Source organism: Anopheles coluzzii, chromosome 3 (genome assembly GCF_943734685.1).
Source record: "Anopheles coluzzii chromosome 3, AcolN3, whole genome shotgun sequence".
Classification (NCBI taxonomy): domain Eukaryota; kingdom Metazoa; phylum Arthropoda; class Insecta; order Diptera; family Culicidae; genus Anopheles; species Anopheles coluzzii.
This window is the reverse complement of record NC_064671.1, coordinates 32,892,065-32,920,030: the sequence shown is the minus strand read 5'-3', so window position 1 is coordinate 32,920,030 and position 27,966 is coordinate 32,892,065. Positions and strand designations below refer to the sequence as shown.

General features: G+C 46.1%; 2 protein-coding genes across 7 annotated transcripts in view; one reads left to right on the top strand and one right to left on the bottom strand.

Moving 5' to 3' along the window:
* Positions 1–27,966, bottom strand: part of LOC120956616 (40S ribosomal protein S21) — a 489,791-nt gene that overhangs the window by 92,100 nt on the left and 369,725 nt on the right. The window lies entirely within an intron of this gene.
* LOC120956783 (ankyrin repeat domain-containing protein 29) overlaps positions 1–27,966 on the top strand; it is a 233,560-nt gene that overhangs the window by 91,014 nt on the left and 114,580 nt on the right. The window lies entirely within an intron of this gene.

Here is a 27,966-nt window from a genome sequence, read left to right as displayed (position 1 = left end):
CTCAATTGCATCTTGTACGCATCGACGGGTGCGTTAGTGGTTGGGAGCACTATTGCCAGCTACATATGCCAAGAATTTGAGTTCTATTTAAACGCAATGAAGGATTACTAATGCTGAAGCTGGCTATGGAAAGGATAGGCGTGCAATTTGTGCATTCAAATGCTTTTTTTCTCTAGATTTATTTCCCGCTGCAGTGTAACACAGTCCTTTTTCTTCTGTAAGTGTGCGTACAGTTAGGATCGATCGAAGGAGTAATACCCTCGATGGCAGGAAGCAAATGAAGGGACTTGAACGCCACACACACATACACCTGTGTGTGTTTTTGTTGTTGTTGCTTTGTCCCATCATGTGGGGCCACATGTTTTCCAATTCTTTGTTTTTATCCAGCTTTATCTGCGCAGCCAAGAAGATAAAGGGCATGAGCGGGGACAGAAAAAGTGCGAAGAAACTTCCTGCTTTGATGCATCTTTTCATTGCACCATTCGTTCGTGCGTTCGTGTGTGTGTGTGTGTACCGGTGCAACGTTGCACTCTTCAGGGGTATTTTCTACACTTGGTTTCTGTGTAGGCCGTAACGCAGGATTAAACGCACCACGAGGGAAGAAAGGGCAGAGAAGAAGGCAGAGAAGATGCACATCTTTCGCTTCCTTTCATTGGGGGGAGGCGGCTGGGAGTGCATTAAGAGAGTGAGTGTAAGTGAGTGCTTGAAACATGGTGTTTACACGACCACACCGCTCGTTTGGCCGGTTTGCAAGCGGTTTGAGAAAAGGTGCAAAAACAAAGGCAAAAAACGTGTAGGAAAATATAAAAAATGGAAACTTAAAGGGGAGCAGGAAGAAGTAGGTACCTGTGTACATGTGTCCATGCGTGTGTGTGTTTTGTCCAGGGAAATGCGAATAAAACACACACACACACAGGATGCGGCGGCATTGGCGTCCGATTGTTGCACGCAGAATGGGAAGCAAAATGAAATGTGAATCCTCGCAGCGCGCGAGATGGCGTGATATGTGATGAAGAGGATATGATGCACGCCGGCAGCAGGAAGATGACGAGCAAGATCCTTGCGAGGCAAGGTGAGGTGTGTCTCCTTCGGGCTCCGCTATCTTTTTATAGGGGAAAAATGCATTTGTGTGTGTGCGTGTGTTACTTCTTGCACTGCACAATGCACTTGGGGGATTGGTGGGTGGGTGAAAGCTCCTGGAAGCAGCTCGGGGAGCGGAAGGTGCTGTTGTGGGGGGAAAAGTTTTGTGCACCTAACTCCCCAAACCCCAAGCAGCACAGTTTCCTTGCTGGCGGACTGTTCTTTGCGCCGGAGGGGGACGTTTTGAACGTTATGAAGGGCAGTAGAGCTAAGCAAAAAAGCCGGTTCTCTGGGAGGGTGTATGTGTATTATGAGTGTGTGTGTGTGTGTGTGAGGGAGGCCCAGCAAAAGCATCCTGTGTGTTGTCCCGCTGATGACTTACATAAGAAGAAATGCTCATGTGTGGCTGTTGGCCACCTGCTCGTGCTTCGTGCAAAGGATTATGAGCGGAACTACATACGATCCAGAACGTGTGTGTCTGTATGGGTGCGTTGCTAGGGCTTCCTCCCCATTGTTGTCTCCCCCATGTGGCCGCTTGCATACTCCTACTGAGGATCAGCGCACACTGCACACTGCTATGCTGCATTGCCTGCACCATGTATTTACCATGAAGTGTAATGATATTTGATACGAGTATATGTGCGTGCGTGTGTGTGTGTGTGTGCGTATGTGTTGTTTTGGTGCCAAGAAAGGAGGCAATAGTGGCAAGGAAGATCAGGGGCAGGTAGGCCTGGTTGGAGAAATACTAACGGAGGTTTCTTTGAGATTACAACTTTCTGTGGAAAACTGTGCATATTTCTGTGTCTAGATGTGTGTACGTGTGTGTGTGTGTTCGAGAAGGATTGAGAAGAAAAGGGTCGTTAGAGGGGGTGGGTGGTCAGCAGGGTGGAATGTGCGTAATTATTCGAAGCCACAGTACAGCCCCAACACACACACACACACGTAGGTTGTTTGTGCAGAAAGTTGGGGTAGGAGTTGTTGGAGGCATTTTCCGGATGCATCCTTCCCGTTCCTTTGCGTACGTGTGTGTGTGTGTGTTAGTGCTTGGAAGTCTTCAAACAATGGCGAGTATCAAGCGTTAAGAAGGTCATCAGCGGTTGGTGTGGAGGAACTGGGACGAACACATGAGTGTGTGTGAGTGTGTGTTTACAAAACCTCAACACTAGACGGTTTGCACTTTGGAGTTTGTAGTTTTTCTTGAAGATTTAAAGCTTTTTAAAAGGTAAAAACAAATAAAGCACTGAAGTAGCTGCTACGAGGGCTCTAGCCACTCGTTGGAACTCTTATGCTCGTTATTTCTCAATCGAGAAAACCTTCACTTGCTGATGGAAATCACTAATAAGCGTCCTTTTTTGGGGTGTTGAAGTTGGAAAAACAGTGCAAAACTACATCCCAATTCCGGTGCTGGCAAAGGACAGGCTACTTCATCCGAAGAAAGCAATCCAACATGTTGGAGCGGAAATGTACACAACACTTCTTCTTCTCCTTGCTCTTCCCAAAAGCTCCGGATGCCTCGCGGTGAAGCTAATTGGCGTAGGTAATGGTTGTGTCAGATGAGCGAATTCTGAGGTTGCCGTCCTACTCTCTTCATTTATTTTATTTTTTCGTTGGTTCCAAACGATTTCCCGTACGTTCTCTCGCCACTGCAGGCACGTACGTACACGGTACACGGTCGGAAGTTATGGAATCGGAAATGAAATATCGTTCAAGCTGAGCTCTGTGCCCCATTTGCTGCCGCTAGTCTTGCTTGCCTAGCCCAAGGCTTATCGCGTGGCTATTCGGTTGGAATTGACCTTTCCAATGTGTGTGTGTGTGTGTGTGCTTGTTTTTCTCCCTTTCTTTTTCACGATGGTGTGTGTGGTTGGTCCGGATTTCTTCCCAGATAGAGCCTGGCAAACCAATCGCGGAAAATAAGTGTTGACCGGGTTTTTGATGAAGCTAATATTGATTTTTGCTGTCCCGGGGGGGAAAAAGCCTTTTCGCTCTCTCGCTTTCCTCGGCCGGGTGTGTTTGCGTTCGGTGAGGTCGTCAGGGGCTAATCGATTTCAAGCCAACTGTTTAACTTTGGAACTGTGGAACGTTCTCGAAAAAAGGATGCTTCAGCAATTCCGTGTAAAGTCTTTCAGAGTCATTGCTTTCTGTATGAAAGTTAACACTCTAGTCAGTTGTTCCTAAAATTAAACTTACTTTTATCTTTCCATGTTTTCTCTTTCGCCCTCTTCCAGGTAAGCCTATGTGGATGTCTGCTGAATGTACCACCTCGCTTTGTAAAGCAACCAGAAGGCTCGGGGGTCCCCGTGTGATGAATGTTCGCGCGTAAGTAGAGTGCCCCACGCTCATGCCCACTTTTGTACATCTTCCCTGTGCGCAACACCGCGTGATGGAGTGTGTGCGTGCCGGGCATTTGTTATGCATTTGCATTCAGCTCGATTGAGAGAGAGAGTCCGGGAGTCACTTTCGGCGTGTTGCCCGACCCGACCACCGGCACGCAACGATTTATCACCGACGGTCATGCAATGGGACGCGCGTAAGGCGGCGACGTGAAGAATCTCCCCCCCCCCCCCCGGTTTGCGCCGCCACCGGGTTTTCCAAACACCGAAAAAGGGTTGCATCAAGAGTGGAGACACATGCGTAGGTGTACAAATGAAGTGCTAAAGAGAAGAACATCACAGTGATGGAAATGCACTGCATGTGCATGTGTGTGTGTGTCATTGCAATGTTTAAAAAGGGCATAGAACAAAAAGGAGAAACATCATCCTCCCACTCTGCAGCTGCATCGGTCACCATCTTTCGCACGTTGGATTTTCACACTTACGTCCCAGAAGTGGGGGGGGGGTGACATCATGGTGACATCCAAAGTTGCGTTGGTTCTTTGCCGCGGGGGGTGTGTATGTATGTGTGTGTGTACTTGGACGAAACGTTGTGTGTCGGTTAATGAGACGGAACTTCGTAGGTGTTGGATCTTAGTGGCGCCAAGGCGAAGGGTATACAGCTACAGTGGTTGATGGAAAAAGGAAGTATTAAACTTTATTTTTTCTTCTTTGCAGTTAGGAGTGACTTCATTTGTGAAACTCAAGGGACATTGATTAATTGACATTTCCGAATTTATAGTTTCGAAAAGGAAAGTGACATGAAAGTCTTACGCCTTTTTTATGAGAAATCATTACGAATCCTTTACCTCAGATACTCGGAAAAGTTAATGAATTGTGGTTTTGTTATTTGAATTATTTTTTGGTTCTTGAAACGGGTCGGAATCTTGAATTTATAACGAGTTTAAAAAAATAAAGGGTTCGTCGTCTGTTTATGTATTTTTAATCATTTTAATCAGGCTTAAGGTTGGAAGGTTATTTTTTTTTGTAAATACAATAGTAATATAATTTTGGATGTTTGGTGTGCTTGATCATGGAGCAATACTATTACGAGCGGAAGACGAAATAGTTTGAGGATGAAACTAATTTGACAGATAACGCTTTACGCCTTCCAAGTTCAATAATTGTCGTATCCCAATGCGTTATTTGATACATTCCAGAAGAACATTTAAAATGAGAATTTCGTATAAAAAAGTCGTTTTGAGGTAACTATCGTAGCTGTAGGCTGTATCTGCCTCAAACTATTAGTTTAGGCCAGTGTCAACACGTCTGTTTGGCTCTAAGAGACATATAAAAGAGTCTTCTTGATAGATTCTCAATACATTCTAAAAATCAAAATTAACACAAATTCAACAGAGAACGTTCAACCCTTCCATTCTTTTTGTCACCTACTGTACCGCGCTGCCTCCCATTGCATGTAGTCCTCGTGTTTGCTGGCAATGCTACTACTGCTACGCAGCGCACAGGGTTTCCTATTCACTGCCTAGCTCCCAATTGGGCTCACGATGTTGGGCTTCCCGGGCTGCCGCAACCCGGCGGCTCCACAACCCGTGGGCGCCTCCCGACCACGACTGCATACAAATGCGTTCTTCGCGCGAATACTACACCACCCCCTCCGACAGCCCTTGCACGTGTGCGCGCGTGCGATGACAATAACACCCGGGACGATTGCCCGGAACGACACTGCTGCTGCTGTCCCACAAGGTGGAAAAGCAAGGGGATGGACGCGATGCGTTTTCCCTCTTGGCTGACAGCGGGAGCTCGCACACACCGCTCGCAGGGAGGAAAGGTTATTTACACACCTTTGGCAGCACCACACATCGCTTGCTGGCAGGATTAAAAATTGACCAGAACCAGCAGCAGGCTCGGAAGGGTCGGGATGGAAGGGTTTTTGGGTTGCCGCCCTTTTCGGGCCTGTCGGTGACTTTGACACCTCTTTCCGCTCGAAACGGTTTGTTTTTCTGCGCCACCCCCCCCCCCCCCCCCCTCCCACCCGTTCGGGAAAAACTTCCCCGTCCCATCGGGGGGTACGCGGGCCGTATGTCATCGGCAGCGACTTCCACGCCCCGTTGTTACGAAATGGCGGGTCCGGGTCGGTCGGATCAGGGCGAACAAAACACTCCGCGTGCGCCACTGACCTGTTTGAATCGAACGGCACATGATCGGCATGAATATTAACTTTACGCAATGGCGTATGAGGCGTAAATGTCATGCCGGCGGGGGTAGGTTCGGATGCTTCCAGTGCACACTCTAAAACCATCCCGAAAACCTTCTAAATTACTATTGAAGGGAGAAGAGTACGTGCGCTCGTGTGTGTCACCTCGTAAAAACAGTCGGTGGAGAGGATTTGCTATGGGTAATTTATGTTTTCTCCCCCCCCCCTCGATTCTGACTGGTGGCCTGGGTGGAGTAGAATTCATTATGTCTCATCCCCCCCCCCCCCCCCCCCCCCCTGCACACGATAAGCTGCACCGAAAGTAGCTTGATTTCATTTAATTATGAGCCGTACGTACTTAGACCTAGGCTCCCAGCATTAGCGAAGACGACGGGGACTTATCGATGAGGGTGACGTACTTCCCGTGCTAAGCGAAGGGGCTGGATTATCAGACGATCAGCATAAAGACGAGAGTGACGATTTGGTTTGCTGCGAGACCAGACTCGCTTCAATATTATCGACGCGCGTGTGTGTGTGTTGTGATGTGTTCCAAAGGCACTTGCGTGTTCCAAAGGCGTGGTGTATATCGTCGATGGGTGTTATCGAAAGTGTTGATTAGTTTTCCGGCACTGTCTGGCTGTGGGTGGGTGGCACTGTCGCGAGGGTAATAACCTTTATTGAGCGGCTTTATGAGCGCACGGAGCACAACGCTATTGCGGCGTGTTGTGTATGACAGGGGGAGAGTTCCTTCGAGCACGCTGGTATTACTGTGGCCTTTACACTTACACGACTAAGGACACACGGGGAGGGAGAGGTTCATATCGGTTTATTCGATAAAAAAGGTTAGGCCACTGGATTTGATCTTTCACGCCAAGGGGGAAAAATATGATTGAACTGTTTAACCCCGATTAAAGAATACGTTCGAGACTACTTGACTGTTCACTGGGAGCCATAAATCGATCGTAAATAATCGTGTGGGAGATGTTCAGAACATTTAAGACGTCCTTTTAGATAGAATTCAACGCAGTTTTCATTTTTAATAATGTTACGAATTTTATTATATTTTTAACGAATCTTCTGACAATTGACTTCGTAATGTCGATATCTTCACGCAGTCCTGAAATCGAAGTTCGGTTTGAGGGTTTGGTGGACCCGTCACATGTGAGGAAGTTTTAAGACTTTAAAGGATCGTGTTGATGAGTGAATTGCAAAATATAGACGAATTAACAATGACATGGGCTCAACTATCAATTCTTGTTAAGGGAGTTATAGCCAATAGCAAAACAAGCTTTGTTTTAATAAACCACTATAACTCTACGCAAACAAGGTTTTCATAGCATTAATTAGGGGAAGGTAGGTAAAGACGAACACGTTAAGGGAAATGGTAAAAATCTAGGGATATAAAAGTACAACGACCATGAAAACGTGCATACATTATCTTACACTCATGTTTTATCAGAAAATGTGTTAAAACTTTGAAGTTTCCATCGATTTTTGCGTTTTTTTCATGAATGAAAAACATGTTTTTTTTTCGTGCAGTTTTGAAATGTTCGGGTAAGACGGACACCTGATATGGGAAAGATGGACACCATGAAGGGTAAGATGTAGAAAGTAGTTCTAACCTGTAGAAAAGGTTAGAGAGTGAAGAGTTTTACAGTAATTAGCAAATTCTATCGATTTCGTCGTCCTGGTACGTTTATAAACCAATTCTTGGCCTATTGCAACGGCGATTCATTCAGTCATGAATTTAGGAATTGTAAACGGCGCTTGTAATATATCGTAGAATGCAGCATCTAAAGCATTATTGACATATCGCGTACTTACAGCTGACGTTGATCCAGCTTACAGAACAACAGTCTAGAACTTCCTTATAGGAAATTAATCCGCGAAAAGTCCACGACCCCAGTATTTTTTTTAGGTACTTGTTAACAATTTAAGCCATTTTCCACCATGTCAAAATTCAACATTTGATTTTTGTAATCCCATAGAATTTCTCATCTATTCCTTAACGATGTCGTATCAATGCCTCATCTTTTTATTGCATAAAGTGATCCAAGTCGTAACAAGATATTGGATTTCGTGAAGCGCCTCGTCAGCGTCGAGCGTGTAATAGCATAACGAATGGCTACTATTTTGACCGGTGTTTCATTTCTCGCTTATTTCAATACTTTCTCTAGTTGCTGATTGATTTATAGCTTCGGAATACCCTTGTTTAAGATATTTGAAGAAATCTATTCATCACCAATTCATATAAGAAGTGAAATAAATCAATAAATCCGGTGTCCATCTTTCCCTACAACAAGGTGTCCGTCTTTCCCGCTTTGGTGTCAGAATGTTTAAACCACCAAAAACCAAAATTTTGTATTGCTTTCACTCTCGTTCTTCCACCAGTTTTTTCATTAATGATCACGACAACCCATTCATGAAATAAAACTTCCGGAAATATAAACAATAGAGCTTAAGATCGGCAGCAGTCAAATTAGATCCACAAGGGTGCACATGATTGAAAATTTATTTTGTTCGTGGATTTAACCAATTTTGTATATATTATGCCAAAAATGTTCTAAAATGTGTTGTTTTACCTTCAGTTTGGATTCTACATTGTTGAATTACTCGAAACTACTCTTTAACTACCTTCCCCTATTTCATTTTGATTGAGGTTTCATTGCACTTTGATTATGATTTTTGACAATGCAACTGGTTTTACTTGGCTTTTAACGACGTCGGTAGGGAGTCGAGCTGGTGGTGTAATTATCTCCGCGTAGCTAATGCACACTGTTCGTGAGATCGAATCTGGAATAGGGCCAAATCTGTACTTGGTTGCTGACGTGGGATATTTGGCTTCTGTCATGATCTAAATTCTTCAATTTCTATAGCTGAATAACTGAAGAAAACACCAATAAAAGTCATAAATAGATACATATATCTCAACCAAATCCATACGTCAAAACGTCATCAATAAAGCATCTGCGCACGGTAAACCACATCTGGCCACAGCTTTAGCTCTACCCGAACTACGTAAATTCCCTTCAGCTCTCCGTCCCAAACATGGCACACGTATATATTCTGCCCGATGCCTCACGGGATTTCTGTTTTCACGCCATTACCTTGGCAGGTGCGTCAGCACAAAAAATAAATAAATCAGAAACCTAATTGAAATCCAATCCCTTCCACCACCCACCCGGCAATCGAACGGTGTAAGTTGTGTGGAGAAGCCTTAGGAACACAAGAGCCGCACCTCTGCTGTGAAGGTTGTGCGACTCTCCACATTCCGTTCCGTGCGCACAGCCACCCGATGAGAGAGTGATCTGGCTAGATCTCTTCGGCTGCTGCTGCTGCTACTGCTGGGCCACCGTACGCTCCGGATAATTGCAACCTAGCCCGGAATAGCCGGTCGAGCGCAGAGAGAAAAAGATAGTCACCGAGGAGGAATAACTTGGAAGCATAAATAAATGCAACACAAAAAAAAATAGAAGAGGTTCCTCTTCTGTGGTCCGCTCACGAGGGCGTGAAAAAGGGCACACACAAACCACCGCCCGCCCCGCGGGAGCCTCCAGAACGGGGCCAATAAATCATCGCAAAGCGTGCGAGCATACCCACACCCAGCCGTAGTGGGGCAGGCGTGTGTGCAGGCAAGAACTACCAGTGCCGCCGCATCATCGTGACTCCCACGGATGTGTGGAGCTCTACCAGTCCAGCCACCAAGTTGCAGGGCACCCTGCAAACAGGGAATCCTTCCGAGACGTGTGTGCGCGAGCCCGGCTACTTAGCGGCCTGTGCGGGAGCTTGTTTGCGGACCTTTTGGGGGTGGCAGGGATGATGGGGGCGTGCTGGTTCGTCCGGTTGTGGATGGTGTTGCGCTCCTGCTACTGCTGGTGGCTCCGTGGTGGCTTCTGTGTTGCAAATTGCATGCATTAGCTTGGTACACACATGAGCGATATGTGCACACGGAGCCGAGTGAGACGAGTTGCAAGACGAAAGAGAGAGAGAGAGTGGGACCGAGGGCAAAGAATGTATGCGCATTTACCTAGCCACACACACACACACACACTCACAGAATCCGGTTCGTGGTCCGTGTCGGTTACTGGACCGATTTTCAACCCCCGGTGCACACCACGACTGTCCGTTCGTGTTGTGTGTGTTTCCCTGCTCATATTTTTTTTCGTATGCATTTGGTGCGGAGATTCAGGAACAGAACCGCGAATGGCGCTGCTCTCTAGTGTGCCTACTGTACACACAGACAAACACCAACCCTTCCCTTCTTTGAAGCGAACGACGCGGACGATATTTATGCGCATACATGAATAACCTACTTAATATTCCGGTTAAATTTATACACCTTCGGTTTGTGAAATATTTATCATCCCATTCAGTGGCGCGCAGCAGCAGCAGCAAATGGGCGGGTGGTAGGAAAGGCGAGTCTGTCCGGGCGGCGGCGGCGGCCGCGAAGGTGATGGCCTTTCTGGTGGTGGTGGTGGCCATTTGATTTTTCTCTCGTGTAGCGTTTTTTTGTTTGTTATTTTATCTTATTTTATTCCCCCCCGTTTGAGTTTGTGTGCAGTTTGCCGTGGCATCGCTTGGTATGGATTCCATTATTGACCCTTGCCACTTAGCTGAAGGCCACTGGGAAGAAGAGAGCGAGAGAGAGAGAGACGGAGAGGGCGAGGACAAAGAGAGGTGTGAAGAAAAGCGGGGGAGCATCTCACCCGTGCGCCTAAAACTTGCATACGAATCCATGGCACACCGAAAGTGCATCGCGCCGAGCGCGCATTATGCACATCGATGCCGGTTGCGAGATGGCGGTGGGGCTCATTCCTTTTTGTTTTTGTTGTTTGGTTTAGCAGTGCAGATTTTTCGGAGCAGTGGTACGGAGACCATGGCGGTGATGGAGGTTCGTTTATTCGGTGGGAAGATGATGTGGTGCAGATTTTGCCCCCGCGCTTCTCTCAGCGAAAAAGCTGACTGGCGGTGCAGTTTAGCCGTTCGTTTGCTCCTAAGCTTATCGGGCGAACCCCGGGAGCGGTTCTCGTTGCTTGTGTGATCCACATTCTGTTCAGCACGAAGACGACGAACCTCCTTCTCTGCCAGACGGCAAGTGTGACCAACACCCCAAGTTGACCATTGTTTTGCGTTCGGTGGTGTGGCGTAAGGAACTTCTCCGAAGAACCCCTTGCGAGATAGGGAGGAGGTTGTGAATATTGTGAGAAGAATGAGAAAAAATAACCAAACAAAAAGACTCCTTCCCCCTGCATGGTCGCTGCACAAACAAATTCCTTTGCCGCTGACAATCGTCCCAGCGGAGAAGGTGGAAGCGCTACCCTCTCCCTTTTTAAACCCGACGGCCTCTTGTCTTAGCATTATCCTTATGCAAACCATGGTTCATGATATATAGCAAAAAGGAGTTCGTTTCCGGCCGCTCGACCGCCACCCGAGAAGAGGAACAATGCGGACCACTTTGAACCTTGAAAGGGAACGGGCGACGGAGAGCAAGAGTGTGGACATGTCATTGCAGGCCTCCTTCGTCTCGGAAGGACACACTTCCTCCCGAAACTTACCAGGCTCACTGGCCTCAGCGTTTCGAACGGCGGAGACAAAACGACACGAAAAGAAATGATCCATTCCTTTTTGTCAAGTGTTGCTGCTGCTGCTGCTGCTGCTACTGCTGTTTGTGGACGAACAGTGACTACTGACGATTGCTGGCCGGTCGGGGCCTGTTGGTTCTGCCATTATTGGTCACATTTACATTTCCGTCTGGCTTTGGGGTACTACTTCCCCCTTCACTGAACTTCCCTTGCAGCATGCAGCTGTGGCACGAACTACTTCGTGGTAGTTTCTGAAGAACAGAGGCGAAGCAATGGTTTATTAAGCGACTGCTTGCAAAAGACAAGAATTGGCAATTTTCCGTAGCTTGTGTTGAGTTTTGTGTGTATTGTTTTCATGTGTGTGCGTTTGTTTTTTTTGTCCTCCGGTATGTGTGAAGTAAGACAAGCATAATTTGCAAGGACAAGCAGTCAGTGCTGGTCCGTGCATTGTACATTGTGGCAATTTGTGGCCTTTGTGGCATCCTTTCTGTGTGTTTGGGTTTGGGGATACACCCAGGCGTTGGGGGATTGTTTTCTTTATAGGCATAGGGATGTACGAAAGGCTTTAAGGTGGGTTAGATGTGGATTTAAAGTGCCTTGTCGGGATGTCGCCATTTCAAACCTGATACATATCAAATCGCAATGGAATAGTGTGATGAGTAATTCTGTTGAAGTTGGTGATTTTGATGTTTCAAGGTGTAGTTGCTAATAACGTTCATCTCGAAGTTCTTCTGTGCAGTTTGCTTGAAGTATTCCCGTAAGTTTTAAATTTCCCGTGAGAGCATTGTTCATGATTCTGAAATATCTTTCCTCCAAGGCTGAACAGGTACATTAATGTCGGTCAGTAGGCAGCGTTAGTAGAAGTCGAATAAAATATCAATGTCAGATCTGCGTCCATAAGAACTTTAATTAGGATAACCGAATATAGAGCTAATATAGCTTCAAAGCCCTGATTACCATTCCGGTTTGGAGTTCTCGGTAATATGGCATATCCGTGTTTCTCTCCAGAAAATATTGCTTTCAGTCCCAAAATAGATCCTCATCTTGCGCCTAGATGAAGATGAATAGGTTCAAAATCCGAATGTTTTGAAGATACAACAAGCAGTTGTCTCTTTTGATAACGATTTCACCTTCAATGTCACCGGTCCAGGCTGCCGTCTCTTCCTCAGCGTACCTCCGGCGGAGCAGCAGGCCAAACCCAAGCTGCACAGATCTCCCTATCTACGTATAAATTAATGACACTTGGAGCGAACATTCAAATGTTTTGCGACCAGGCAGGCCGGCTATTTATTGCTTCCTTTTGGGCTTTCCTTCTTACTAGTGTCGGTTCTCTGCAAAAAAGAGGTTCGTCCAAGAAGGTAGGGCCTTGTGCGAACCTCCTGCTAAAAGCTCTGTGTGTGTGTGTGTGCGCCGGGATGGCGCATACTGTCGGGCACGAGATAGCTCTCCGTGTCGCGCGCAAAAGCAGGCAAGCACGGGAGTGTGTTGTAGGTGGTTTGACATATTTAAGCCAACTTGTTTAAGCTGTTGTAAGACACATTCCAACACGACGGACGACAAACAATCATCGGCGGTGCGTTCTCCACCTCTCCCATCTTTCTTTTCGTTTTTTGTTGTTGTTGTGTTCTGGTCCTCTGTTCTTTCTTCAATCGTTTTTTTTTTGCTGCTCGCGCTGTTCGTTTCACGCTCAGACCTCGAGGGATTATCTCTCGCCCACCCCTCCCACCCATTGGGGAGTCCTATCGCCTGAAGAGGTCTGTGTTTTGTTTTGATCTTTTTTTAAATTCTTCTCCCTGGAGTGCGTCGCGAAGAACGCGAGAGAAAGCGAAGGAGTTTCATCGCGATCGCGGATGCTGGTGGTGGTATGACTACCGGATGACCAAAACTTAACCGCGCGCCTCGTCTTAAAAAGGGAGTCCGCTCCCACGCAGCACCAGGGACAGGGATAAATGCGTGTGCGTGTGTGTGTTGGTACGCAAGGCTACGGAAGAAGGTGGAGTGTTGTTTCGCGTTGCGTCGCTTTTGCTTCTCCCTTCTCCGCACGGTCATGTTTTTTTTTTGGCGAGTGGTAGCAGATAATCACCATAAATCCTACCGGCTGATTCTGAGGTTGGCGAAGCGCTTTTGGAAGAGTGAGCGATTCTTGGAGCACGGAACGGAGCCGTTCCGAAAGTTGTTCCGAAAGCAGCAGCCTGCAGCTCATCCACTCTGGGCCGTAAGGCCTCGGACTCCTCGGTCCTAGGGTTTTGGAGCATCCAAGAAGCATTCCACCGGACGGGCGCAACACCTTCGGGCGCTCTCTCCGGATCTGCCGAAGTCGGGAAAGGGAAGTGGAAAAAGTGGAGCAAAAGTGTGCTGCCAATGTTCGTCCCATTTGCACGGCCGTGTGTGTGTGTGTCTGTGCGGTTTTGCGTTCACGAGGTCGACCTTTTTTTTTCTTGTTGTTGTTGTTGACTGTGTCTACGTTATTGCGTTCACACCGCAACATCACAGCCAAACGGCAAAGTTAGTCAACGGCGCTGCGGCTCGGGAATGATGTTTTTCCCAAGAGCGCAAAGTCCGCCGTGTTGTTGCCTCTCGAACCACCAAATGCACACCGATACACCAGCAGACACACCAGACCAGAGCGGCGGACACCTTCCCCTGGTTGGTGGGAAGAAGGTGCCACCAGGCTGAGGTGTGGAGCAGAAGCGGAAGGTTCGGGCTTGTTAGACAGATAATTGGTTGCCGCTTCCTTCGCTTCGGCTGCGCGCTGCGAGATCAATATCATCCGCTCCCAAGCTCCGGGTATGTATCTCTGTGTGTGAGTGTGTGTGCTTTTGGGATGGTTTCGCGCGCGCCCGTTAGTCGCTCCGCACCGGGTAGTCGGTTAGTTAGTTAGTTAGGTTTTGGTTGGTTAGTTAGTGCGAAGCCTCGCGGTGTAGAGCGATCCCGAGCGAGCATCAAACCTCGGCCCGGTGTACCGTGAGGGATATGAGATTGTAAGACGGTGATACCGGGCGTACCGGGCGGCAAGAGGGGCCACAGGGATGCACACGGGAGCAATAGCAGAGCCACACGGAGTCTGCTCGGTTCGCGAGAAGAACATAAAACGAGCGAGAGCGGAGGGAAAACCTCAAGCGAAGGTGCGATAATCATCACGCTTTTTGTTTTTATGCACCTTTTTCCGCCGCGTTTCTCAGCGCGCGAGCAGGCCGAGGACGCACCTTGTTGCGGCGAAGTGTTGTTGGGGAGGATGCTGTTGCATACCGCGGGGGTGTGCGTTTGGGAGGGGTAGGTAGGGAAGAAAAAAAAGGTGTTTTGGGTGGTGTGTTATGTCGAAAAGTGGAGCCGCCGATCGGTGCGGATTTCGGTCGTCTGGCGCTTTCTGGTGTGGCACTACAGCCACACGGTGCTGGCTAAAAGTTTGCATACGAACGTTGATTTCAAGTTGTACAAGAATTACTTTAATTGTTCGTTTTGGAAGTATTATGTCATAATATAATTCCATAAATTGGTTAAGTTGAATGATTGCTTTACTTGTTACACGCCAAGGGGTAGAAGCTGGATCAATTATAACCTCAGATCCAAACGTGATCTAAATAGACGTTAACAAAGGTTGGGGACTCAGAATACCCTATTTCGTCACGGGCTTCAGTTCGAATCTCATTCTCAATTGTAATTTTGATTTACAAGTTCAATGAATGCGGCATTTTATCATCGAAATATTAGTCATCTGCAGTTAACTCTACATTAAAATATTGGTTTGTAGTTTTATAATCTACTATTAATCACCTTCCTAAGGTAGGACATTAAAATTGATATTCGAGTAAAAAAATGATATTCGAGGTCTTTTAAAGTCTTTTAAACGATAAAAGTAAAGTTAGTACAGTTAATTAGTACAGTTATTATACTCAAACATAAAGCTTTTGGACAATACCTGTACATCTTAACGACTCTTCAATGTTATCCTTAAACAACCGGGTATGACCATATGAAGCCTGTTGAATCCCTCCCACAACATGACACTAATTATGTGGATCCCGCACGCATTCATATCTGTTCTCACCTGTACTTCCTGTACCTCACAGCTAACAAGACGCTTGCGATGACAGAAAAAACGATCACCTAAAACTTCTCAAACCTCCAGTGGCTGACTCCCCATTTTCAGTGAAGATACGACCAATAAGCGACCCGAAACACTTCTACTCCGTGCGTTGTCATGTCTCGGGTGGCTTGCAAATTTCACAGGACAATTTTGGAGTGCATGTGTGTTTCGGCAGACTCCATCGTAGCCGGATATTGTTGCTACCTGAAGATAAAAGCAAAAGCATAGAAAAAAAATCATACCAGCAAGGTGAACCCCAGAGTCTTGCGGATTAGAATCCACACTAGTTTCGCATGGTGCGGTACGTGTTTTTGCGCAAAAAGGGAAACAAAACACCAGCGCAAACCGAACGATAACTTCAGGCTGCTCCAGCCAGGCTGCGGAAGTAGTGGGAACGCACGGAGGGAACGGGCGCAACATTGGTGTTGATGGTGGCAATGACTGGAGGCCTCTTTTGTTGTTATGGCCGCGTAGCATTACGGGCGGCTTAGCATTGGCGGCTTAATGATTATAATTTTATTAGAGCAGCAAAACTGTTAAGAGCCTGCCAGCAATACACACGCGGCGCGCTCGCAACGATGAGCGTAACGACGTGCCCTTTCTCTGGGCACAAGAGAGCGGGATGAATGTGAGTATGTGGATATGGTAGCGTCTGCTCGGGGAGAGGAGCGGGTATCAGCATACAAGCAACAGGCTCCTTCAATCTTCCCCCAAAGCCCCAGGACGTGGAGCGCCAGATTCAGCACAAAGAGATGACGCTGACGCCACTGTTAACGAGTGATTGGAATAATGAGCCGCAAAGCTCTGGGCTACCAAAGGAGGCTGGCAATGCTCATTGGATTAGTTGTGTAAGGCTCACATTTGCATCTTTGTTGTTGTTGTTGTTGTATCCGTTATTATTTCTTCCCCGTGGGACTGTTCTCCCGTTCACTGTGGAATATAAAAATTCAAAAGCAATCTATCGTTGGTGTGTTGAGTTGAAAGAGATTCTGTGCGCGGCCAATGCTAAACATCTTTTGATTAGAAGCTGTCTTCTTCGCATTCCTCCTAAAACGGCTCGCAGAAACATAGGCACAACAAACAAAAAAAGCACACCGCGCCAGTGCAAAGCGCCTATTTAGGCGTCACTCAACGCTGGCTTTTGTTGCTGCATAGCACTTTATGATGCTGTATTTTATGTTCTTTCCGCCTCTCGCGTTTAGACTGCGCTGAGGAACGCTGAAGAATCAACGACGCCAATCCCCCCCCAAACACCAAACGAATGTTGGAATGTCTTGGCTGCCGCTTGTAAAGTTATGCTTGCCGCCTAACATTATCTCTCTTTCAAGATGTGTTGTCTGTGTTAGAATTTCTACGCGCGGTAACTCTTCTAAACCTGCAACATCCACTGCTCCGCGCGCTTGTAAACAATGTGTGTGTCTCGGGCGGCAGAATGTTCCTTTTGCTTGCACCTCTCCAACACCGAACGAGACACGTTTTTAACACGCCGGCTGAAAAGGGTTTTGATAGAGATGCAAAAATGCCTAACAGAATTGCGCGACGATGCGAAGATTGGAACTCGCCGATAGAACATATCTTTCTCTCTCTCTCTCTCCGTCCAGCGATTGCGCCAACTCAAAGTGAAAGAGAGGAAAAGACGGGGCCGAGGCCTCATGTTATGTTTTTGATTTCACAAACGAGCGCTCCATTCCGTGTCTCCTGCATCTCTGCTTCCTAAATGTGTTTGCCAAACAAAACGGTTCGCCTCGCCTGCTTCCCGTCTTGCTCGATTAGAATCTTCTTCTCTGCTGATGCCTAAATTTCGGAGCTTCTCCTCTACCCGGAACGACACAAGGGCGCAAATCCTCACAGGCTGCTGCTGGTGGTGGTGCTTGTGTTGAAGTTTGTGTGCGCGCTTGCAGCGTCGAGTCCCCGAGTCCGGTGACATCGTGTTTAGGTGTGCTTCCCCTGAACTGCCTCTAGGTCAGTCGTCGTCGTCGTTCCGTTTGGAGTCCAACCCCAACAGCAAGAGCCACTCTGACAGAGGGCCCTAACACGGAGAATGGCTGGTTGGTTATTAGCCAACAAACAGAGACACACACAAACACCGCTGCTGGTAGGAATGGCCCGCCACAACCCTTCGAACACGAGACAACAGCGGCAAACTGCTCCGGGCGACACGATTGGCGATTTGTTGTAGCCTCTCACCCGACCCAGAGTTCCAGAGTCGTCCCTACTGTCCGCTCTGTTGCAAAACCGGGAGACGTTAAAACGTTAAAAATGTGCAAAAATGTGTGTTAGATGACTTCGATTTCCTTCGCGTCCTGCGCGCTCTTCCCATTTACTCTGTACCTTTCCCCGTATTTTCTCGTTAGAGGCGCGCGCTTTTTTTGTTGTTGTGTCCGCTTGCACATCTTTACCGTTTGCACAACTTCTCCCGGGAGCTTCCCCTTGTCGGGGAAGGTCTGCAAATGACCGACCAAACGATGATATGCCGTCCGGCGGCTGCCGCTGCTGCTGCTGCTGCTCTCTATCTCGTGTTTGGTAGGTGTTTTCGGCTGCCCGTTGGCTGTTGGATGAAATTGTTTGCCCAAAGTTTAGCTGGACCCAGCGTTGGCCAGGGAAAGAGGGGAGGGTGTTGGGGGACAAGGACTAAGGACACAGTGGTGGATAAAATCTGGGAATGTTGTCACGTAAAAATGGTCGGAATTGGGCTTGCTTTTGCCCGCAAAATTGCCTCTGCCTTTGCGGTCGTTTCGTCGAAGCGGCGACGGTGGCGGCGGTGCCGTTGCTTGACACGTCTCGATTTTGACATTTGTTTTTCCTCCCTCTGGCTCCTCTTTCTATCTCTCTCTTTCTCTGTCGACCAGGGGTTTCCTTATAAATTTCACACACTGTTTTTGCCGCCTCGTTATCTCTTTATCGTTTGCTCTTTTCTGTTCGTTCAGTTTTTGCGTTTTGCTGTTATTACTTTGCTTTGTTGTTTCGTTTTCGCTTTTTTGTTGTTTCGTGTGGTGTCTCTACTGATGTACCATCGGACGAGCTTTTTTGTTGTTGTTGTTGCTTTGTTTTGAGAGGACATTGGAGGATTTATTCGTGTTTAGAAGCCGCCGCCGCCACCGTGCATTAGTTTAGTTGTTTAGGCTAAGTTTTTAGGTCGTGGCGGTGCTTTTGCGTGGTTGGCCCTCCTTCTAAGCTCTTGACAGCGATGCCACCGATGCGGACCCGGGCTGTGTTGGGGAATGTTGACAAAAGTTTGAAGGTTATACCACCGAACCTTCGTCACAAAAGGCCCGGGCCGCGAATCCTTAATGCAGCGAACGTGTTTATCGTGCCCCGGGTGGCGTTTTGTTGCAGGCTTCGGTCGGGACCTAGCCTAGCACAGTAACACGCCACAGACAGAGTGGGCAGAGGTGGGAACGGAGCACGGGACGAGGCGGCTCAGCATATGTTTCAACGCCACTTGGTGTTTGGTGGGTAGGGGACTACTTTTGTTTTTGTCGTTTTGTGGGGTGGCGCGCGATTTAATCTTTCCGGGAGCGGCTGGGAGATGAAAAACTAACAAACAAATTTAAAGCCGTAAGAGATCTGTGTTTTGATTGCCTACAGGAAACTAGTTGTGTTGTAGATTGTAGGGTAGATGAAGGATAATGGTGTCCTCTTTTTGGGTGGGGGTAGTATACATGATGCTAATTTTGGTGAGTGAACGACGGTCTAGTTTACTGGATGCTCAAATTTGCCACTCATTTCACCTGTTCCTTGGACATGTTGTAAAGATTCCCCTTTCTTCTATCTAGTATTTGCACATTTTGAAATTCTTAAAACTCAAGAAGAACACGAACACATCGGCACATAAAAAAATTAATAAGTAAGTAAATGAATGAAGTAAATGAGAAATAGGTATGCAAATCCAAACATTATTGTTATCACATGGTTATTATAATATAGTATATTTTTCCGCGCTTATTTTCCTTTTTTCAAATTTCCTTTTTTTGAAATTAAAATATGTTCAAGCTACCAATTATGATAAATTTAACTTCTTTTTTCACAATTACTTCTTTCTCCTGCTGTGTTATCCAGCCGTGCAACAGTACGGCGAATAAAAATTATTGTAATCACTTAATGAGCTTTGCAATCATTTCAATCATCTTTAATCAAAACGTCATGGTGCTGCTGATGCTGCTGCCGCCTGCGCATGTTTCGCAAAGCGACGCGACACTATTATGTCACCTATTTAATCAATATTTTAATGACATAATTACACTCATCTCTAACGTGGGACAAACACACGGCGCAGCTGCTATACTGCTCAAGCTTTGGCACCATGACGTAGTGTCGTTTATCAACAGAAATTATGATTATGCTTCCCACCGCTTACTCAACTCGCTGATGTTGCTGCTGGAATGTCTTTAGAGAGAGCCTTAATCGCTTGAATTGATAGTCAACTGTGTGCTTTTTTTCGTTCTTTCACTTGCGTTTGTGAGGATGGAAGAAAAAAAAGCTTCCCTATTTCGCTTGCTGGTCGTGCAATGAGCAATTTTGTTTGAGTATCAATACGTCCGCCGCACCGTTTTATGAGCTTGTTTGTGTATTTTTTGTTGTTGTCCCATGCCACTGCCGCCGTCATCAATTACAGCTCAATTGCCGATGAAATGGTGCGTGTGGAAATGGTGCGCAGCGACGACGACGACGCATATAGGGAAGCTGGCCCCGGGTCAGGGAGATGGTTTTTTTTTAAATTTAATGCAACGACCGACTATTTAACAACACAAACACCAGGGATGGTGGCGGCGGTGGGTGGGTTGGAGTTGTGTAATTGCATTTATCAATTCACTTCTCATGCCAAGAATGCCCATTAGCGTGACCATTCTTCTTACCGGCTCAACTAGAGCAGCAACGGGGAGCGAGATCGATCGCAAGAGGGAGAGAGAGAGAGGGTTCGGGGCATGTTTGAAGTGCAATTAAAATCGCTATTGTCAACGGACAGAGTGCCCCCTTTTCGGAGGTCGACAAAACAGGTGGAGAAGGAAATAAAAACGTCCCTTGCAACTGCCCCGCCGCTGCTGCAGTGTCTCCACCAGTGTCGAGAGTCTAATTAATAGAGAATGTCAATTTTTGCACCGCATACAAAAGCATGCACAAACTATATCTGTGTGTGTGTTTGTATGCCGACATTCGATTGTGGGTCATATTTTGATGCACTATTTTTTTTGCATGCGCGGTTGCGCATCGACTACGTTCATTTCCTTCTTTTAGCGTTTCCCACCTTCCCCAGGTGTGACCCGTTTGCGCTCCGCTGACAGTGTGACATTCGAGTGGACTTCGATGTTCGGAAACGGTAAAGCTGCCCTGCTTGTCAGCTGTATCCAGTAGTGTGGTGTGAGGAACCAGAAAGAGGGGGAGGGGTTAAAAGTGGTGAAAATCCGTATAATCAGCACCGATGTTGATTTAATTAGCCAAGGCCAGGTATTACATTGTGACTTGTTCTTTTCCGCGACGTGTCGTGCATGTGATTCGCGTGCACAGTTGCAGGTAGGGGTGGCTGGTAGGCTGGACGGCGATGTACACATTATTTGCGTAAAATCGAACAAACGTTGCGTTAGTAGCCCCCTGCTGCTGCTGCTGCTGGTGGTTGGTGGTTGATTTTTGGATGATAATTTTTTGCTCCTCTTTCAACGCGGAGAACAGTACGGTACACCGGTGATAACGTTTGCGGTAATGCGTTTGGTCGAGGTCGAGACGACGCGTTGTGGTGGCGGCCGAATTGTGATGCTGAGAGGAAACATGTTTTCTACAGCGCGCTCATGTGGAATTGGGTCAACAATTTACCCAAAAAGCCATTAATAATTTATTTCATTTTAGGTGCTTCGATAAGTTTGATTGTTTCTTTTGATAGGGAAGAAACAGTTTTAAGAAGAGATAAGATTCATAATAAAATAATTAATAATTAATTGGAAGTAATAATCAAAATATCTATCTTGGGCTAACAATGTGCAATGAATGACGAGTTAAAAGTTCATAATTATACTAAAAAGATGACATAAAAATGATCACGGTTTAAGACATCTGAATTTTTTAGCTTGCGAACGATGCGCATGTGTCTTCTATTTGGCGTAACGTCCTACGCGGACATGCCGGACAGGCTGTCGAGACTTAATTCATTACCACGTAGCCGGATAGTCAATCCATGTTACGGGAGGGGGCGGTCCATTCTGGGCTTGAACCCATGACGGGCATGTTATTGAGTCGTTCGAGTTGACGACTGTACCACGGGACCGCTTATTATTTTAATTTGGGTTATTTGATTTTTATTTTAAGCTTTGAATACTTAAATATATCATTTTTTTATGTACAAAAAAAGATGCACCTACTGTTTTGTATCCTCAATAGTGAACATTCTTCTTTTGGCTCAACAACTGTTGTCAGTCAAGGCCTGTGTTGGCACGATATCAACCACATGCGTTCTAGATAGAATTATTTGTAAACATCTATCTGTCAAGATAAGCTAGATGTAGTACCCACTTTACCCGACAGATGGCGTACTACCCAAGTGACATTTGCTCCAAACTGTTTTCCCATATCTGCTCGATTAGTACTCGATAAGTACTCGATACGCTTCAATTTGTGGATTTGTGTGTGTTCAAGTGTGTTGAAAGTGCCAAGATTCGGTGTGTTCGTAAATTAGACGTTCCTCTATCGATGGACGATGCCGTCGAGCTCATTTATCATTCATAGCTCTGGTTTTTTTTGAAGAAAAACAAAAGCAAATTTTGTGTGACGTTTTTCTATAAAAATGGATATTATTTAATTATGAAATAGGAACATGACCAACTGTAAAGATAGGAAACATCATTTTCAAGCGAATCTAGAAGAAAGTAACGAAAAAGCCATATCACAGTTGATTTTAAAGGACTTTTTCTGAATTCCCTTAAACTGGTGCAGTTTAAGGGAAGTTTAAGGCTCCAGTTTAAGGGAATTTGCTCGAATTCCCGATTATTCGTGCTGGAAAATGTCAATTGGGTAGATACACAGAAAGGGACGACAGGATTAGCTTATGCGACAACTAGATCTCCAAGAATAGGACCAATGAAGAAGCGGTTCAACCAGGGTCAAAGTTCGCACAGCTGATCGAGAAGAGGGCGCCATCGAAAACCGCAAATTAGTTGCAAATTTGAACGCGGAAAGACAGCACAAATTTTAAAGCTGCTTGAATACATGACAGTTTGTAAAATTATCTTTACCGTTTGCGATTCAATCAATCGAGTGCTAAACACGTAGCAACAGCCTGCCTGTACACCACCCACTACTTGGGGGCTTGGCTTTTAGTGACTTATTTGATCCCCCCATAGCAGGATAGTCTGTCCTGCGACGTATGGTGGCACGGCCCATTTGGGGTTGGAAACCATGACGGGCATGTTGTTAAGTCGTACGAGTTGACGACTGTACTACAATACCGGCTATAGGCAATAGTGAACATTATTGAATAAAAATGACATTAAATGCATACAACTGTGTTTGTCTCTTGTTTCGATCAAAGAAACAAACACAGAACACACACTTTTGCAATTATAGCATTGAGCTTTATTTTACATCCTCAACTGCAACATGTTAAAAGTAATGGAAACGATACCATCTATTTGTTGAGTAAGTAACTTGAACTAAAAAAAAAAACAATTCAGTAACAAAAAAGGAAGTGCGTCCCTGCTTCGCTCAGGTTTTGGATTTGAAAGGATCACAAGCAAGCGAATCTCTCAACACCTGAAGCTACTTCAAAACATTCAAACAGTCCAAAAACAATACAGAAGTGGTTCCACAAAAACAAAAACGAATAGCCGAAAATTCTCCTCAAACGTTCTGAAAATGTGCAAAAATGAGGGCATACAGTTTTTTTTTTTGAAAACCACCATACAAACACATCACATTCTTTCCAAAAGCTGTACGATCATGCAAGCGGAATATGGCAACGAAAAAAAAAATTAGCATAATTATGCAACGCGTAAAAATGCGCTTCAATTCCATTAAGCGAAATAATCGAACAAAGTAGAACGGGCCAGGACCACGGCCGGGAGTACGAACGCAGCGGTGCGCTGGTTGGTAAGTGCTTTTCGGATTGCAAATTTTACGGAAATCAGCTTGAACAAACCGTTGGAGTCGTCCCAGGTAAAAAGGTTGCATCGAGCCGCGCGAAAGCTTGTTGACTTTTCCACCAGATTGGATGCGTCGCCGCGTGTTTTTCCACCCGTTTGCTTCTTGAAAATCCGAGCAAGCATTCCGAGCACAATCCCCCGCACTGACCCGCTGAATGGGAAAGCTTTTCACCCACGCTCGGTTGTGCACACGCCGCGCTCAATTATGTACAGGTGAGGCACATAATTCGTTGCCTTTTGCGAATGCTGCACACATGCTCTCGTGTTTGTATGTGTGTTGTGCGCCATTTCGGATTGCATTCTGTTTGCTTTTTGTGTGCACGGTGCTTAAACGATGATGATGATGCGGGGTGCGACGGTACATTATTTTCTTAATGCAATAATTGAAATGAAATTATATCGCTTTACGGGCGGAGGAATTAATTTTGGAACTGTGTAAAGCCGTCTGTCCGCTGTCTTCTCCGCCTGTGTGTATATGATTTTAATTTTACAAAAGCACACACAACGGCGGCATCATTGTCAGACGCACACAGTTGTTGTTGTTGTTGTAGCATGCTGTTGAAAATTCGCTGCAAGCTGCTTCTCTCAGTGGCGGTTTAAACATTCACACATTTTTAAAAGATTAACAAGTGATCATATGGCCGATGATAAAGGGCAGAGAAGGGCGTGAGGGAAGTGGGGGTACTGCAAAAAAAGGAGATGAATGACGTTAAACCACTGTTAAAAATTGCATACCATCATTCCGATTCTACGCGGCTGGGTTCGCTTGATAGCTACTCTTCCCGCCGCTCGGTCGTTCGTTTCCAGTTGTAAATGTCATCGCATCTGAAGTGCATCGCTTTCGGGAGGGAGGGAGGAGGAGAAGGAAGAGGAGGAGCAGAAAATGCAATCCGAAATGGGAAAATGCATTAAATCGTCCAAAACGACAATCTTTCGTGGCGTTGTTCTGTGTTTCTTTATCGTTGCCCGTGCCTTCTCACTCCCGTGCCCGCCCTACACGGCGGCTACCTTTCCCAGGCTGGGGGATGTATCTCTTCTTGCTGGATGTCGTTTTTTACGCTGTTGTTGTTGTTGTTGTTGTTGTTGTTGTTGTTTGTATATTTGCTGGTTGGCCTTAACCTACGCTTCTAGCCGGCAGAACTACGCGGTGGACATTCGCGATGGAGATGAAGTCTAGTCTAGTTGTAATAACATCCCGCATATTCGCTGATGCTTTCTGACAGCAGCACTGGCAGCAGCAGTGGTAGGAGTGGAGTAGGAAGTACAGCACAGTGTACTTGGTGCCTGGAAGAAAACGGTCAAAACCGAGAGCGATGTTAGGGTTGGATTGTGATTTCTTGAAGTTTATAGTAGATTTGAAGCCATAAAACTGGAATAGAGATCTAGAATGTTTTATTGCGGATTCCAGTGGAATCTTCAAAGTTCAATTTTATCTTCAAAGTTCAATAAAGTTGTGGAAAATGATTGTGAAGGAGAAGAAAGACATCAGATGAGGGTGGTAATAAACTGGAAATAAATCGGAATAGTGTTTTGAGATCCAAAGATGTCTTGAGCTCTTTAAAACGGGTCGTTTCTAGGAAATAGTATGATTCCTTATTAGTCGACTCACATAGACTTTTGAGTTTCTATGAAACTATGATTTATTCAGGAGAAGACAGGCATGATCCTAATAGTTTGTTGAGAACTGAATATGTTTTGAATACTTATACATGGGGTTTTCCTCACAACCATTACTTATTGCTTACTTCATAATTTTCTAAGGTTTTAGGTTCAGGCTTCACGGACTTTTGTGACTCTAGGAAATAACGGGCAAAGAAAATACAGACATCAGATGACTATTGACAGTAAGAATTGCGATGTAGAAGTTTGTTGAGAACCAAACACGTCTTAAAAACCCCAAAAAGGGAAATTTCCCCAGCATAAAGCTTTCTAAAGCCTTGATGAATGGTAAAGTTTTATTGTACTTCATAGTTCTTTCTATTCTAAAATTCTAATGAAAGTCCTAAAAAGTGCCCTCATTCAAAACATCAGGCACCGTTACATCAAGTGCGACACTTGCTGAGAAAACCGTTGTACTGCCACTTGAACCCTAATTCTGGGGCTCCTTGAAAAGCTCCAAAAGAACATCACTCCTCACTCGATTTCACGACCAACGCTACGCTCAGTGTGCAATATATACCTTAGCTCAGTTGTGGTGTCTGGCTCCTCACTCTCTTCCTCAAGGCTTCCGCCTCCTCCGGGGTCGCTTAAAATCGCGCACCGTCACTACCAGTTTCGGTGATAGCGAAACGTAAATTGCATTCTGCAATCTGAAAGTACACAAAGTGCACACAACCACACACATACACACAGCGAGTGTCCCTGTGCCTAGCTGGCCGGCCTAGCTGGAAACCGGTAGCAACTGGCAGCTTCGGTTGGCCTCTGCATGACCAGTGCCGCGCGTAGGGATGATAAATGAACGCGTTCCAAACCCATCACAACGCGAGCTTCTGGAGGAATGTAGAGAGACAGAGAGAGAGCTAGCGAGCAAGATTGGAGCAGTTTGGTACTCGTCGTCATCGTCCTCGTCGTGGTCGTCGTCTGGCAGAAAGAGCCACAGTATGATGTCTCTATTAATTCCTTCTGCCTATCCGCGTTGTCGTCATCGTCAGCGTTGCTCGGCTCAGCAGGTCTCGTTAGCAGACGCAAACACACACACACACACACACACACACAAAACGGCGCGGAAGGGGCGAAGGAAGCGAACAACCGTCCGGGATTGCAATCCGGTGCACGTCTAATGAATTTATCCCCCTCATGGCATCTTCGCACCATCTTTGCAGCACTCCTCGCAAGTTGATCTTTCCATCGTGGATGAGAAGGATATGATGTCCAACCTCTCTCTCTCCCATGCCGCCTCTACCTCGTGCAATGATTTCGCCCGATTTTGCTGCAGCGGAAAAAGGCTGCCGTGGTGTGGTTTTGCAGCGCAGAAGTAATACATCATCTCGGGTACGATGATGACGACCTCGCGCGAGCTGTGAGTGGCACACTCCCTTGCAGCTTGGTACTGCTGCTGCTGTTGCTACTGCTACCTCCTAGATAGAGCGAGCTAGTGAGCTTGTTGTAGCGCATTGATCACACCAAGCTACCGCGCTTGGTCGTCGTCGTAGTGGCAGAACATTCGATGTCACGATAACGACACCATCGGCAAGGCAAGTTTCGATACAAGAACGCGGGTTTTGTCACCCTCGCGGGTACGCTCGCGGGGCAGTAGCTTCCTTCCTTGGTAACAGGTTTGCGTTAGGCGCGTGCAAACGGCTAAACGGGCTGCGCCAACTCTGTGGCTGTCACTGTTGGGTTGTGAGTGGAGGTGAGGGTGTATGTTCGCATGTACGGCGGGAATTTCCATAATTTTCAATTTCTTCAGCGCGGCGGTGGCGGGAGGTTCGCTACAACGCGAATGCATGTTTTCTTTTCCGCCTGTCATAAATTTACATCAAATCTTAGACCGCGCTTGCTTGCGCAGCTCCTGCCAACTATCAGCACGCGGTACTCTTCCCCTCCACCCGATGTACTAGGTCCCGGAGAAGCGCCCTAGTATCTTGATTGGGTTTCTTGCACCAGGAATTCACTTAAAATGGGAACTTCATCATGGTGCGCTTGGCTTGCCGTCGGTGACGTCGGCGAGCTCGGTTTGCTGGAAGCATTTTGTGGTTGACGTCGCGACATCGCCATAGGCTTTCGTAATGATTGATCTATTTTTTGTTGTATTCAATTTGCATTCGCGCATTGCTTTGCGGGGCAAATATGGGCAATGTCTCGGCGCTGCTTTCGCCATGATGCCATAAACGGAGCTGAGGTGACGCGGCGTGTTGACCTGCAATTGGATGGTGCACGGTGGAGGAAAGTTTTAGGGCGCGTTTTTGCAAACATGCGACATGTGAAATGTGGAAGAGATTTGGATCGAGATGGCCCACATTATATTTAATGTACGAAGATTTCTCATAGAAGAAGTCAATATAGGAAGAAATTAACCTTTCATTTCTCAATTTGAAAACAGCGAGCTCCCAAAGATCAATCAATTTTTGGGTAATTATAAGACTCTTTTTGATTTCTGGAAGTTGTTTTTGAATTGCAAAAAGCTGAAATATGTTTATAGGGTAAATGTACCAATGGTGGTGCAGTTTGTAGAAGTACAGGTGTGTTTTAATGGATTTAAAGTGTCAGGAAGGATAATTTTTGAATATATTAACACATAACAATTGGAATATGTATTATCTTTGCAATCACAACCATTTTTACCATGAAACACATCCAATTTACGAAAAAATACCTATTTTTGTGACTGCTTCGTTGCACCTATAATGGTGATATGGTTCCTATAGTCGTCGTATTGTGGTCCTATAGTGGTAAACAAAGATGCCTCAAAACAGTGTATAATATTAATGGAACTTAATTTTGAAGCTGTTTTCGTCTGAATAACAAGGATTACTGCCAACATTTCGATTTCTTACATAATATGATCGTAAAAAAGGTATGATTTTTGTACCTGTCGTCAACCCACACCCAGAAGAGTTTGTTTGAT